Consider the following 15,653-nt stretch of genomic DNA (forward strand, 5'->3'; position numbering starts at 1 on the left):
TAGTATCTAGGCTCTTTTTTTCATCATAGTTTTCAGAAAGTCCAATAATCCTCAGATTATCTCTCCTAGATCTATTTTCCAAGTCTGTCGTTTTTGCAAGTAGATAATTCGTGGTTTTTTCCAGTTTGTCATTTTTTTGTTTTTGCTTGACTGATTCTTGCTGTCTCAATGAATCATTAGTTTCAATTTGTTCAGTTCTAATTTTTAAAGAATTATTTTCTTCATTAGCTTTTTTTACTTCTTTCTGTATATGTCCAATTGAGTTTTTGAATGTATTGTTTTGGTCTGTGGAATTTTTTTCCATTTCACTAATTTTTTTTTTTAGTGAATTATTTTCTTTTTCCAATTCACAGATCCTACTTTCTTGCGTGTTCTTTGTCTTTTCCAATTCACGGATCCTACTTTCTTGCGAGTTCTTTGTCTTTTCCAATTCACAAATCCTACTTTCTAGTGAATTCTTTATTTTTTCCAATTCACAATTCTTACTTTCCTGAGATTTTTTTATTTTTTCCAATTCACCAATTTTGTTTCCCTGCACTTCCTGGGAATTTTTTAACTTTTCCAATTCGTATTTCAGGAAGTTGTTGCTCTCTTGTAAGGCTTCTCTTTCCTTTCCCCATTTATCTTCTAACTCTCTTTTGAGACTTTTAATGGTCTCTTCTATGAGAGCATTATGTAAAGGAGGACAGTCTGATGCATTTTTGCTGTTTGAGGTCTCTTCAGGTTTGCTGACCTGCTCTTTTTCTGCATAGAAGCTGTCGATTGTTCTTTTCATCTTTTTATTCATGTTTTAAAGCCTTTAGGGTAGGTCTCCTAGGCAAGGGGGTTACCAGCTTCCTCTGCAGAGCAGGGAAAGATGTAAACCGATTTCCGGCTCCGAGGTATGGGAGTGCTCTGAGTGAGAGTTTTCCCTTCCCCCAACAGGAAGTGGATTCAGCACTGGCCGAGCTATCAAACTGCTTAGTAGGGCTGAGTGGATTATCGATTGCCCTCGGCTAGAGACTAAGTGGTGAAAGTGTCACCGCCCCAGGCCGGAGCCTCTTGTGGGACTGTGAGTATTAGCAGCTGACTGCAGAACGCAGACAGCCACAAACTCTGCCCAGTGTCTCTGCCTGATGCAAATCGGCCCTGGAAAAGCTCTATGGCCCCAAGCCGAGCTCCCCACTGCGCAGATTGGAGGCTAACCCGGGCTGTGTCCTCCTGCCCTGCAGGATCACAACTGCCCCAAGGAAAAGCCCCGTACTGGGGGTTGGGGCTTTGTGCTTGTGCTGAGATCTGTGCCTTCACCCTCGGTTTGAGACTCTCCTCGAAACCTAATTTCTCTCCCTGTCTGCGCCGATCTCCCCCCTGGCCCCGGAACCAACCTTTTTTGGCGAGACTGCAGATTTTCTTCGGCCGGTGAGTTGTTCTACTTCTTATCTTTACGAATTGTAGCAGTCAAGACTATTTTTGAGGCTCGATATAATATTGATGAAGAGGGCAAGAGAAGAGCTTAGAAAGTCGCGTGTGTCTTCTCCGCCATCTTGGCTCCGCCCCCCACTATTAGTATTTGATTATTTTCTTCAATAAAATGTAATATCCTTAAAGGCAACAATAATTTTATCTTTTTTCCCCTTTGGATCTCCAATGATCGGCATAACTCCTGGTACATGGTGAGTGCTCAATAAATGCTTATAGATAGAATTTACTAAGCTGGGGGAAGGAGGTAGATAGGGTGTAGTAGATTATGCTGAAATTCCAAAGAAGCCCATTTTGATTTAGAATGATATGGGTAAAGGTTTCAGTATATGTGTTTTATATTTTCAAAGACTCTACACCACTATACAGTCTTTGTCTCAGTTCTTTTGTCACTGATTTTTCTCTTTGCTTTAGTATAGTGTATTGCAGCTGCTTTATCCTGCTCAGTCACATTGCCCTCTAGTCTAATGGAGTCTCTGTTCTGTTACTAGAGCATGCCAGAACCAAAGCACGCTTCCAGAAAGTAAGAGCCAGTTTCTTCTAGTTAGCTCATTAAAACTCTGGGACACTGCATAGTTTACTAATTTCTAATCCCCTCCCCAGAAGCTTTTGTCTCTGAGCAACCCTCAGGTGCCAAACACACTGGCTGATGCCTCCCTCCATCTTCCTCTCCCCAACTCCCTTTATCTTCTGCACAAGTTGGATCTGCATATATGAGGCCAGAACTTGGCTCATCATCAACAGCCTCTGTAAAGGGATCTGATCAGTCTGCCCGGGAGGCTCTCTAATTGGAGGCTTATGGTAATACAATTGTTTCCCACCTGCAAGGCATTTCTAGTTACTCCAAGGCTTATGGGAGAGAGAAAGAGGTTGATGGACAGCTAGTCCCAGCTCTACCTCTTCTCATTGTAGAGGGTCCAAGGTCAGCCCACTTGGCAACCTCGTGGCTCCAAATTGGTGTCTGTTATAATCAGTGTTGCAGAGTAAGCATCTCCTTCCTGCTTTTGTCTTGTTCCTAGAATGTGTCACTAGATGCACTATTATTTTTCCACATGATCAGAAGTGAAATGGAAGGAAGCAAACTCAAACTCCCATGTTACTGACCAGACGTTTTAGTTGGGTGAAGTGGGGAGAGGGTGGGGTGAGAGTACTCTTGCTTTGGAATGCAATGAGTTGCATTGGTATGAATTTGATGGGAAGAATAAAAAGACCAGGAGAAAAAGAAGAGAACTCAAACTGAAGGAGGCAATGTTGTATAATGGCAGTTATGAAAGCATATTTCAAATCTGGTTCTGCCAGTAACTATCCATGTAACTTTTGGCACATTTCTTCACTTCTCTGGCTCTTGAGATTTCTCATTTACAAAATGAGACATTTGGAATGGATGTTTTTTAATATTCCTTTAGGGCAGCTAGTTGGCAAGGTGTAAAAAGTTCTGGGCCTGGAGTCAGGAAGATTTCTCTTCTTCCTAAGTTCAAATCTGGCCTCAGACACTTATTGTGTGGGCTAGTAAATTAATCCTGTTTGCCTCAGTTTGCTCATCCATAAAATGAGACAGAGAAGAAAATGGTAAAACACTATAATACCTTTGCCCAGAATTTGGTCACAAAAATTCAGACATAAATGAATAAATGTTCTTTTAACTTTTACATTCTATGTCTTTAAAATTATTCTCCTTTCCTCTTCATCTCTAGCCTTGTTCAGAGTTTCAGTTTTCAGACATATCACTCTGATAGCACCTTTTCTATTAAACACACATTCTATACAATTTTGTTTCACTGTCACCACCAGTAATATCTTGAATCATCAACTCTTATAATTGTTCCACTTTTAAAATGCTGAACTAAAATCATTAAGCTGAATTCTCTGGTGGAGAGTTCTTGTTCTTTCACCTCTTCCATCACTTCATGTCTCCTTATTCTTGTCCTGGTTATGGTATCTAATGTCTTTATTTTCTGATCCCTTCCCTGATTTCCCAGAAAGAACACTTTCTGTTCTTTTACAACTAGCCTCCAGAATCATCTATTTCAATAATGCTTTGTCTTTTACCCAAAAAGCCCTCTTCTCTTTTTCCTTCCATTATTCTTTTCCTTATAATTCAAAAGTCTAAGTGACCACTCTGATCTACCATTCTTTTTCTCTGATGCTAGAATAAGTCATGAAACAAAATTGAATTCAATGCTAGACATTCTGAGTTTGGTGTGCTTTTACAATAACCAAGTGGAGATGCTAGACAGCTATTTGGTGATTCAGACATGATCCTTCAGAGCTGACAAAAATACCAAGAAAGATTTCAGAAAAAGGAGAGGAGGCCAGAAGTAGACCTTTGAGGATAAACACATTTAGGATGTGGGACCTTGGTGATTAGCTGGGAGAGTAGAGTGAAGAAAAGTGTCCAGAAGGAGCAAGAGAGAATTGAACTAAGAAAACTGAGAGAGGAGGGTATACTGTCAAGTAAGAAAGCAATTAACATTTGTATAGTGTCACACAATGCTAAGAGCTTTACTAATATCTCATTGGATCCTCAAAGCAACCCTATGAGGTAGATGTTATTTTAATCCATATTTAACAATTGAGAAATTGATGCAAACAGAGATTATGTTATTTTCCCAGGGACATACAGTTAGTAAGCGTCTGAGGCTAGATTTGAATTAGGGCTTTCTCAACTCAAGTCCCAGAACTGTATTTAATATATCACTAGAATTATAAGGTGTTCAAGAAGGATGAGGACGAAATATGTGAGAACAGTATCTGTAAAATGATCGAGTTAGAACTTAGATTTTTGGGAAATTGTGGAGGAATTGGATGTAATAGACATAATTAATTTCTCTTTCCTGCCTCCTCCCCAGATTTTTGACTCTGAAATAGAAGAGAACTGTATAACAGGAAAATAGCTTTAGGGAGAGCTATGTTCAGGTGAAAGGTTTTGTTTATTTTTAGAATGGGAGAGACTTGGATATATATGCAGGCTTCAGGGAAATAGGGATTACATAGGAAAAGGAATGATTATGAGTGAGGAGAATAGTGATGATTGACAAGGCAAACTCTTAGATGAGAAAGTATAGAATTAACGGTGAAAGTAGAAGGATTAGCCTTGACAAGGAGAAGAATAATTTTCTCCTCAGAGACTGGAATAAAGGACGAAAGAGTAGAGGTTGATATCTAGAGGTTTCGAGGTATAGAATGGTGAAAAGGGAAGTTCATAATGGATTACATCTATTTTTCAATAAAATGGAAAATTAGGTCTTTTGCTGAAAAAAAAAAAAGGTGGAGGCTTTGAGCTTGAAGTTAAAGCTAATTTGGAATAATCTTTGTGCAGAGTGAGACAGAGTGAGATAGAGAACCAATTGATTGAGAATACATTATTCCATCTGTTTTTCAGGATTTCCTTGAAATTAGATACATTATTTTGTAGTGGATCAGCCCAGTGGTGTGACTTTCTGAAGTAGTTTATCTAACAAATGATAAGAATGGAGAAGAGTTTGAATTAGGCAAAAAAAAAAATTGCAATAGGATAAGAAGGCAAGGGATTCAAATACATTGGAATATAGAGTTTATAGAGTTACATTTTTTAACTATAGTTTTTTAAAGGGAATTTAAAAAGGGGAGGCTAGACTCAAGAGTCTGGAATAAATATTCTGGAAAGGAAAGACTGGGGATCACAGTGAGGATTAACAATAATATTAGGAAGACTAAAACTAAGAGGAAGATAGACAAGCAGGAAGTTATAAGGACAGAATAGAATTACAAGGTTCTAGATCATAAAGGAAACACATTTATAAGACCAAGCATACAATTATATCTTCAGGTAGAGATAAAGGTAGGAAATTAAATTAGTGGAATCCTGGAAGTGGGAGCACTAGTTTCAGAAGTTTGGTTTCAGGAAGTCTTAAATCTGATTGATTCCTTATAATACTTGTCATAGTAGCTGTTGCAAAATGTTTTCTTGTAAGATCTCATAGGCAAAAGGAGTAACAGATTTTCAAACATGCATGAGGTCGAAATAGATATCACAATACATATTTATTAAGGTGAGAGGAAGGAGACTTTGAGTCAGGTATTGAATTGTATAAAAAATTAAGAATAAGGATTTGGAAAGCCAATAGATTAAGTCCCATACTTAGGCTTGTGGAACAAACCTGAAATGGTTTTCACTATGGCTGAGTGATATGAGGAAAGGATTTGAATTTGGAAGGTGCCAACTGAATTAAGGAGGATGCCTACCTAGCCTAGTGTTTTGAGGGCCAAGATATATGATAATAGAGAGAGTGATCAGCAATGCCATGTCTTCGAAGGGGAACCAGTGAAAGAATCATATCTAAGAAGGGACATCTATTAATAATAGAAGGGGTTGCTAAGGGACACAATAAAAAAAATGAGAGGAAAAGAATAGGACTAGAATGGGTTATAGTGGGTAGATAAAAATGGAGAGTTGTATCAAGGATCCAAAATATAAATATATATATATATATATATATATATATATATATATATATACATACACACATATATATACATATATATGTATATATATATATATATATAATCTTCGTCCTTTCAGGAAGCCAGTGCTCTAAATCACAGTGACAAGGAAAGAAAAAGGTGGTTTTTTGCCTGCTACTTCAGGGGAAAGTATGGGTAGATAAAGTAGGTAGAATTCTGGACATAGAGTGAGACAAATCTAAGTTCAAGTCATGCTTCAGACATTCATCAGGTATATGACCCTGACAAGTCACCTAATTTCTCTGTTTCAACTCTCTTATCTATAAAATAGGTATAATAACAGCACCTCCCTCATTGGGTTGTTGTGAGAATCAAATGAGACCACACATAAAGTGCTTGGAAAACATAAAGTTCTATATAAATGGTAGCTATTATTATTATTACTCTTACTATTATTCCTCCTACTGCTTTTCCTCCTCCTGTTCCTCCTCCTCCTCTTCCTACCTACTACTACTACTACTACCACCACTACACACCATCACCATCACTGCTACTACTACTACTGCTGCCGCTCCTGTTGCTGCTGCTTTCATTATTACTACCATCCCTACCATCATCATCACCACAATCATTATATTAGATTTCTCACCTTAAAGTCTCTTCTGATTTCTAATTGCTTTTTTTCTGCCAAAATTTAAAGGGACCTTTCCTTCTTTAAATGTTATAATATATTATCTGGACCTCTTATTTTTTTTATTATATTCTAACCTGTATACTACTAATTTGAATATGTCTAATGGACTTTTTTATTCATTAAGTTCCTTGATGTTTGGGACTATGTCATTTTTAATTTTTATATCTAAAAAGAGTAGTTTGGTACTTTTTACTTGGTTGGGATTAACAAATATTTGAATTGAACTGAAATGTTTGTATCAATTGGTATACCATTCATTAATTTCAAGATTAATAGTGAGCCTCATTATCAAGTTCATATAAGGAAGTCAATATAACATCAAGTAATAGAATAGGCTTTGCATAGCAAGATATATTCCTTGTCATGTGCAGGAGACACGGTTTTTGATCCATTCTGTGACCAAATCCTTAAGTCACAAAGGCTTTTAATGATGGGACTTTAGAAGATTTTTAATAAGGTTGTGCTATGTTAAAAATCATGAAGCAGGCAAAGCTCTCACTGTTGCTTTTAAAGTTGCTTCTTTTTTCTAATTTCTGTTTCTTCTCCCTGTTTTGCAACCTCTTCCTTCACAGCCCAGACCCTTCACAGAGCCCTCTCTTAGTGTACTTCACATTGATATGATCTCTGAGGATATTGTTCCATGTGATGACAATGCTAGCACTCAGGATACCTCAGAATCAGCTGGAGTCAGGATAAGCAAAAGTCCTTAGTCTTTATTCTTGGTCTTTAGGGGTAGAAGTGAACAGGATGGAAGTAGAATCTCTGCAACTGCCTTCTTTCTTGTCTACCACAAAAAGTGACTCTGGCTAGTCTTACTCCACCCCTTAGTCCCTCCTACAATCTTTTGTATACACCAATCATTGAGCCAGCACAGGATAATGGGAAGGGCCATTTTCCAAGCATATGTCCATAGAGTATTGTCCAATCAGTAATTAGCCCTAAGTGCTTGAACTGACCTCAGTGCAACGACTCAAGAGTTTCAGCCCTCTGCAATCCCACCTTGTGGTATTAATATTGTTTTTTTTTCTTTTTTTCTTTCTTTCATCCTCAAATTTTCCCTTTTCTTTGTCCCATTGTTTTGGTATTTGAAGCTCACTCCTTTTCCCCTTCCAAAATAGGCTACCTATTTAGTTACATTAACACTAGTTTCATGTGCTACATTTCCCAGGGGTTTGGGAATTTCAACAGTAACTACTAGAGATATAATGCCTCTAGAAGAGGTAATAATAGCCATGTGGAGCACATTAATAAAATTCTCAGCAAAGACAAGTATTTGGGTGAAAACTCCATCAGGCTTTTAAGACACTTTTTAAATAAAACTATTCTCTTGATTTGTGTCATGATATTCTGAGGCCACTTAACTGAAAAAGAAAGAATATTGGGGCTGATTTCCAATTGTGATCATCAAGAGATTGGGGAAAGAGGAAATAGTTGCATTTTATTTTTGGAATAACCAAGTGTCCTTATTACTTAAAGACAAAAAGATAGAGAAGAAATGTAAGCAAAAAAATATCACAAGTTCTTTTGTATCTACAAGATATGCCCCCATGTCTTCTCCCCCCAAACCCACTAGAAAAAGGAATCAGAAAGAATGGTCTTTTGGCTTATGAGTAGTTCTTGATGTTACATAAAAGCAAGTGATGTAACATAAAATATTAAGCAACCCTAATGCTGACCAGGAAAATTTATAGAGTCTGAAGTATGGGCCTTAAATCACATACTGATTACCTATGTTTCCTTTTCTCTGCTGGCCTTCTCTGAGGATTCTGAGTCATACTACTTTGTTTCTTGAATGTTGCACAGAGACTAAAAACTCTTTAGAAATTATAAAGACTATATGTGAAGTGGATTTAATTGCTGGGAACATTCCTACTTAAGTTTTCATGTCTCCTTTCCATCCCCTTTTGAGTGGGTGGGAATTTGTTTTGAGAGTATAAAACTTATGATTATGTAAAAAGAAAGTACAGAACCAACAGTTTTCTTTTTATTTTCTTACTGATTTAGGCAATAAATTAATCCTGAGCATGACTATGTATAAGGAACAGTGCAGTGGCAGTGGCAGATTAAAAAAAAAAGACAAAATTCCTGTTATCAAAAAATGTTTATTCTGTATAGTTAGATCATATATACTCACATATAAACATAAACACACACACATATACACCCAACTATAATTTTAAATCGTGATAACTTTCTTCAGTGAAATAAGCACTTGTCTAATGAATGAATGAATGATAATCCTATAATATTACTTGCATACCCAAATCATAAATCCTCAAAACTATAGTCATCAAAATAATGGCTGTCTGAAGTCTTTGTCTATAACCACTACTTTGCCTAGAGTTTCTACAAAACCTTGATTGCCTGTCTGATATTTCAAATCAGATGTCCCAAGAGACATCCTAAATGCTACTTGTCTAAAACTAAACTCACTGCTTATTCCCCTAAGCACTCCCTTCTTCCAGTTTTTCTATTCCTCTTAAAGGCAACATTATTTTTTCGGTGTTTTCATAATCTCAGCTTTATTCTTAACTCTTCTCTCTCACTCACTTCACATACAATATCAGATACCAAATCCTGCCATTTCTAACTTCCCACTATGTCTTGGGTATATATTACATATATATATATATATATATATATATATATATATATGATATACATATATATTATATATATATGTATATCAGTTTCTTTGTGTATAAAATGAATCACTCATTTTATATAAAATGACATAATTTAACTATACCTATAAATCTCTAAATATAATATATAATTACATATGCACATACATGTATATATATATATATATATACACAACTATATGTGTGTGTTTATGTACACATACACACATACTAGATGGACACCAAGGTCCCTTGCATTTCTAAATCTTTGTACTTTAGGTCCAATAATCTAATAATCCATGTGTCACTTGAGTAGATGGATTAATTTATAGTTGTTTTTGAAGTTTAAATGTAATTGATTATATAACTGAATGCATGAAGTTCATGTGCAGATGGATTTCTGATTATGTGATTTACAATGAAAGGAAAAAAAAAGATCCCTGGGCTAATATGTTGTATATTGCCTTGGAAGAGTTGCTATTTTAATATACTATTTCTGGAAACCATATATTTTACCTAAATGTGGAAATTCAGGTACACTGGAAAGCAGCCTGGTAGAAGAGATAATTTTTTAGCAAGATTAACTTTCTTGTGCACTTAAATCATATTGGTATAGCAAAATACCAATAGATGTGGATTTCAAAGGCCTGTGTTCAAATCCTCTCTATACCAATTTATTATACATATGATTTGGGGCAAGTTACTTTGAATTTAAGTTTTATCTATAAAAATGAAATTAGACTAGAGCAGGGGTTGGTAAGTGATGGTCAGAGGCACCTCCAGATCTAAGAATGGTTTTTACATTTTTAAAATACATGAACCTATTATGAAATGGTAAAAACAAAAACCTTATAAGAAGAGTAGACACTTTTATCCTCTGCAGATAAATCCTAGAGATCGACTTCATCAGGTTGCAGCTTCCAGAGAGCATCCTCATCTCCTTACCTCAAAATCTTTTCACACACTCCCTATTATTGCACTATGGACTTCTCTGACATGCCTGTGTAACCCATTGACCTTTCTCTTCTATGAAATAGTCATACTTCAAAGGATGCTGACTTCCTCTTATTCTGTACCAGCCATTATGCTATAAATGATCTCTAGTGTATTGTAAGACCTGTTGTAGCATCTATTTTCCTTCAGTGTCTCCCTTTTACCTCTTTATGGTACAAGAAGATTTAGGTACTGAAGGTAGAGAATTCCAGACCTCTAGGAGAATTTTCCTCCCTGCCTCATCTAATCGAGATGGGGAAATTTCTTTGATATAATGAGACTAACTAGTCTCAGAGGACAACTCCCTTTATCTATATCCTGTAACTATAATATCCATTTTCCCCTAACAAGTAAGCTATTCCTTTTGTATAATCAGCTATTTTATAATAGACATTTTTATTTTCTTTGTTTCATATGTTGTTACTTTGAATAGTTTTTAGCTTATGACTATTGCCTTAAAAATTATATAACTCTTATTTCAGGATCATTTTATATGTTATCGAAATTGTACTCCTACTTTTCTCTTCATTGACTCTTTAATGTCATCATCTGATACATCAAGAACATAGATTAGCAATATCTCACTTAGATTCCTCTGTACCTCCAATAAAAAAATTCCACTGTAACCATTTGTACCTTTATACAAAAACTACTAGTTTTTAAGTCAGTGACAGTTGAATTCTTTACTGAGTTCTACGCCTTACTACTAATGTGATTTTGGACAAGCCATTTGGAATCTATGAGTCATTCCTGGTATCCTGAGAGTGAAAGGGTTTGTTTGTTTTTGTTTTTGTGTGTGATTGTGTGTGTGTGTGTGTGTATGTGTGTGTGTGTGTGTGTTTTGTTTTTTTAGGCTACTGGGGTTAAGTGACTTGCCCAGGGTGACATGGGTAGGAAGTGTTAAGTGTCTGACACCAGATTTGAACTCAGGTCCTCGTGATTTCAGGGCTTGGTGCTCGAAAGTTTACTTTTTAAAGAACAATGAAGTAACATCAATAGCTTTGGGAAATCCTGATTTATTTTGTGGAAATCACTTTATCTTGTTGATCCCATGCTCTTCAAGTTTTGCTAATCAATCACAACATACTTATTTTGTGATAGGCCGTATTCTGTAGTCATTCTGATCTATATCTGGCCACTGGACCCAGATGACTCTGGAGGAGAACATGAGACAGGTGACCTTCCCCAGCTTAAGTCCTATTCCCTTGCATATCATGGCTTCACTTCCCTGATGTCATGGTCCTCTTTGAGAAGAAGGAACAAGCGTCAGCAAATTATTCAAGAGGAGACAAAATATGGCCCTTACCTTTAAGAACAATATTTACTTGGACTTAGAAGTCACATATATATATGAAACAGAGAATAGCAATATAATAACTGACACAAGTAACTTATCTGATTTTATTCTTATAGTAATCCTTTTTATAGCCATTATTATTGAAATTTTGCAAATAAGTAAAACAAAGTTCAGAGTGACCAATTAGCCTTCCCTAATCACATAACTTAAGATTTTAAGTCAATTATCAATGCCTCCAAGTCTAGCAATCTATGAACTAAATTACGGCCTCTCAAAACATCATATAATATTAAGAACCACTTTTTATAATATGATAATTTGAAAAATTAACAATATTGGATAGGGAGTAAGGAAAAGTGGGTTCTGGTTCATAATGTTCCACTGAGAAAACCACAGCATCTTAGACTATGAATTTACTTCATTAAATGTGAAAGTTATAAGAGATAATCTATAAAGCTCTGATACTCTTTCACATTTCAGAATCTATAACCCTCAAGTGCTAAAGGAATTCAGAGGGAAAAGATAATCATGTAGGGTAGACTAGTTAAGGAAAATTTCATGGATGTAGAAGAGCTTATTCTAGGTCCTGAAAAATAGATAAGATTTGTTTGGAAAAGGGAATGGGCAGGTGAGAGGCAGTATTTTATTTTATTTTAAAATATTTTTTTGTTTTTAACATTCACTTTTTTTCAATTTCAAATTCTCTACCTTCTTCTCACCCCTCCCCCTCCACTGAGAAAGCAAGCAATATATCAATTATGTATGTCAAGTCAAGCAAAACATATTTACACATTAACCATATTGCAAAAATAAAGCAAAAAAAGTGAAAAAGTATGCTTCAATCTACAGGCAGATTTTATTAGTCAAGAGACAGTATTTTAGAGGAAGAGAAATTTATAATCAAATTATAATTAAATAGAAGCAAGGATCACAGAATCTCAAACTGGCTTGGTGAACTTTAGATGGCATTTGTCCAACTAATAATCCATCCAAATCCTTAAAAATGATTCAAACAATTGCTCATTTGCTGATTGGAAAGCCATTATCTTGCCTTTCAAAACCTCTAAATTTAAGGAGTTTGACTTTATAAAATAATGTAAGACTTTTTCTCCCAACAATTTCCATTCAAACTTTAGGACCAGGTAGAAAATTCTAATTTCCTTTATAGATGATCAGCCTTTGAACATCTGGAGATGGCTTTCAATCCTCTCATCTCCAAGCAAACATCCCTAGATCCTTCAATTCTCTCTCCTAAATAGGATTTTTAAGTCCTCTCTAATCACTTTGGTTGTCCTCTTCTGAACCTCAGGACTTCCTTCGAATTGCCAGAACAATAAGGAGACTGGCCAGACTGGGGCTGCTTCCAAGTTAAGGAGTAGTAGTAGATCAGTTCCACTCAAGATACCCGCAAACCATCCATACACATCAGTGTAAAGACAAATATGGTGAAGTCTTCTGTCTTCCTGGAGTTTAGATTATCTAAAGTGCCTCAGGTTTCTTGAAAAGGCAGCAAGGTAATAGCTTTGCAACTTTCTATAGGAAGTATTATTTAAAAGCAAGTGAGATTGTTCCAGTTTAAAATGTCATAGTACAATAGGTTATTCTTTCAGGGCTAGTACAAAGCATTATCTGGCTTAACTGGTCTATTTTCCAGCCTTGGCATGGTAGAGGAATACATTATGAATTAATATGTTTTTTTAAATGAGGAAAAACTAAGTAATTCTCTTCTTCTTTTTCTCTCTCCCTCTATCTCTGTCTCTGTCTCTCTTTCTTTCTTCTTTGTAAACTGGAAGGACTTCAACTAATGCTCCATAAAAACTGGCTTAATATACAGTTATTATAAAGCTTCAGATTTTTGACAGATTAAGTGCTATTAAATCACCTTACTGTGAAGGCACTAAAAGGTCACAAGATGAATTAGTTTAGGCCGTCTTCACTTAGGCTGCAGCAACCAGCTCCTCTTAGACCCCCTCAAAAAAGGAAGGGGGAGCAAAAAAGAAAAAGGAACTGGAAATTATGACCCACTAAATGTCTCCAGGATGGGAGACTGTGAAGAATGGCAGTGCCTTGTCAGAAGAGGCAGATGGGTTTTTATCAGTTTGGAGGGCAATTTCCTTCCTCCCCTCCCCCTTTGGTTGCTTGTGATCCATAATGCTGAATTCTGCCCTTTAGGAAGAATTTTCCAGTTGACAGACTCTGCAGCCACAACCTATGCCAGCTCTTGGGGAGAGGGGTAGGGGTGGGGGTGGGGAGGACTTGAGTTGGATTCAATATATATATTTTTTCCAACAATATGGTCTCAACTGTTTTTTGAATGTCTTTTCTTCTTCTAGTTGTTGCCAGGAGAATCAAACCTAAAATTTATATAGCAGATTGCTGTTCCCCATAAATGCTGTTTTGAAGGTTCTGATAAAAAAGCGATGCATCCCATACATTAAAGATTACTAGAGAGAAATAAGAGTATGGAATACCGCTAACAGAAGCATGGCAGGCCTGCTCAAGGATTACTAACAGCCATGGTTGTTTCCATAATTTGAAAACAGAAGCAGTGTTTGTTTTTCTGCCTTTTACCTGCCTGGATAACCCATTTACAGAAAATCTCAGGCAGAAAAAAAGGTGCCCATCTATGAGAAAATAGGAGCACGATTTTATAACAGAGCAATTTTGAAAGTTGGCTTTTTACACTTAGGTAAAAAAAAAATACATGATTCTCGGCTGTGTGACTATCCTTAAGTAACCCTTTGTCCCTCCATGAATGACTCCTTTTTCTGTAGAACCTTAGACAATGCTAAAACACTGAGGTGTGGCTATTTGGGTGTCTCCGTATTAAGGGAAGAGGGGTAGTGGGAGACAGGAGGATGATCTGCATTTAGAAGAGTGCTCAATTTGCCTTCCTGCTTAATAACAGAAGGGGCTGTTCTGTAAAATTTTGCTGCTTCATTCCATATAGTTTCTTTTCCATTAACTCTTGCTAAGTTATTTTCCTTTCTTCTTCAATTATTGTTAGGAACTGACCCGATGTGTATCACAGATCCAAGCACTATCTTGATAGCACTGAAAGGTAAGGAGTAGGTGACCTGGTTCAAGAAAAATGACAAGTTAATTGCACCAATTCTCATGTACCCTCAGTCAGAGATGGATTTTTAGTTTGAACTACAAAGAAAGTAGACTGAGAATAATTAGTTTAAATTAGGAGAAAATACTAAATGGGAGTTGATGGGGGGTTCACTTTATTCCATATTTCTGAGGCTGTTACAGGTTTTTTTTTTTTTTTTTTTTTTTAAATGAACTAGTCCATTGTTTTCATTGTCCATGAAAACTCTACCTACTTAGTGATATGCCCATTTCTTCTCCCCCATGTGGAGGAGGGAAGTCATAGCAAAGGAGGATAAATTTACCATATTTGCTTGCATAATTTCATCCTCTTTAGCAATATTTTACTACTAAAATAGAAGGGAGTATTATGCTTCTTCACAAGCAATTTCAGCCAAGCAACACATTAGTACCAAATCCCTCCTTCTCTCCCTTTATTAAGGCAGACTATAATGAAAAAGTAGTAGACATGTTTTTCATCAAAGACTCTCAGGAAGATATGAGGGGAGCAAAGAAAAATGAAGTATGTTAAACTGTCTTCCTCTCTTTGTTTTTGAGAAAATAGTATTCATTAAACAGTTTCCACTATAATTGTAGTTACTCTTAGCAAACTTTCAGAGGTGCAGGACAACAGGCTACCTAGAGAAATCATGAAGAAAATAAAAATAATACACTATCTTGAATTTTTCAAAATTAGAAAGGGTAGGGGGCATTATAATAAGGTCTATTGGGAATTCAAGTATCTGGTTTATCCTTATATAAATGATCCTTGGAAATCCCCAGATTTTAGAGTTGGCCTCCAAGTAAGAGATACTTATGAGTTGGAATAAGTTTTGGCCTCTGATTCATAGAATATCCTGAAGGCCAGGTTTCTAGCTGTTGCTTTGTTAAGAATGAAGGACTAACAACAATCCAAATTGGGGAGGGAACTTGGGACAGAAAATGTGGTTAGAATAGATCATCCAAAACATGCTCATGAAACTCTATTGTTCTGCAATAGTAATTAGATTTTCCATGACAAAATTTCAGTATGACCAATATATTCTCTCTC

This window comes from Sarcophilus harrisii, chromosome 1 (assembly GCF_902635505.1).
Source record: "Sarcophilus harrisii chromosome 1, mSarHar1.11, whole genome shotgun sequence".
NCBI classification, from domain to species: domain Eukaryota; kingdom Metazoa; phylum Chordata; class Mammalia; order Dasyuromorphia; family Dasyuridae; genus Sarcophilus; species Sarcophilus harrisii.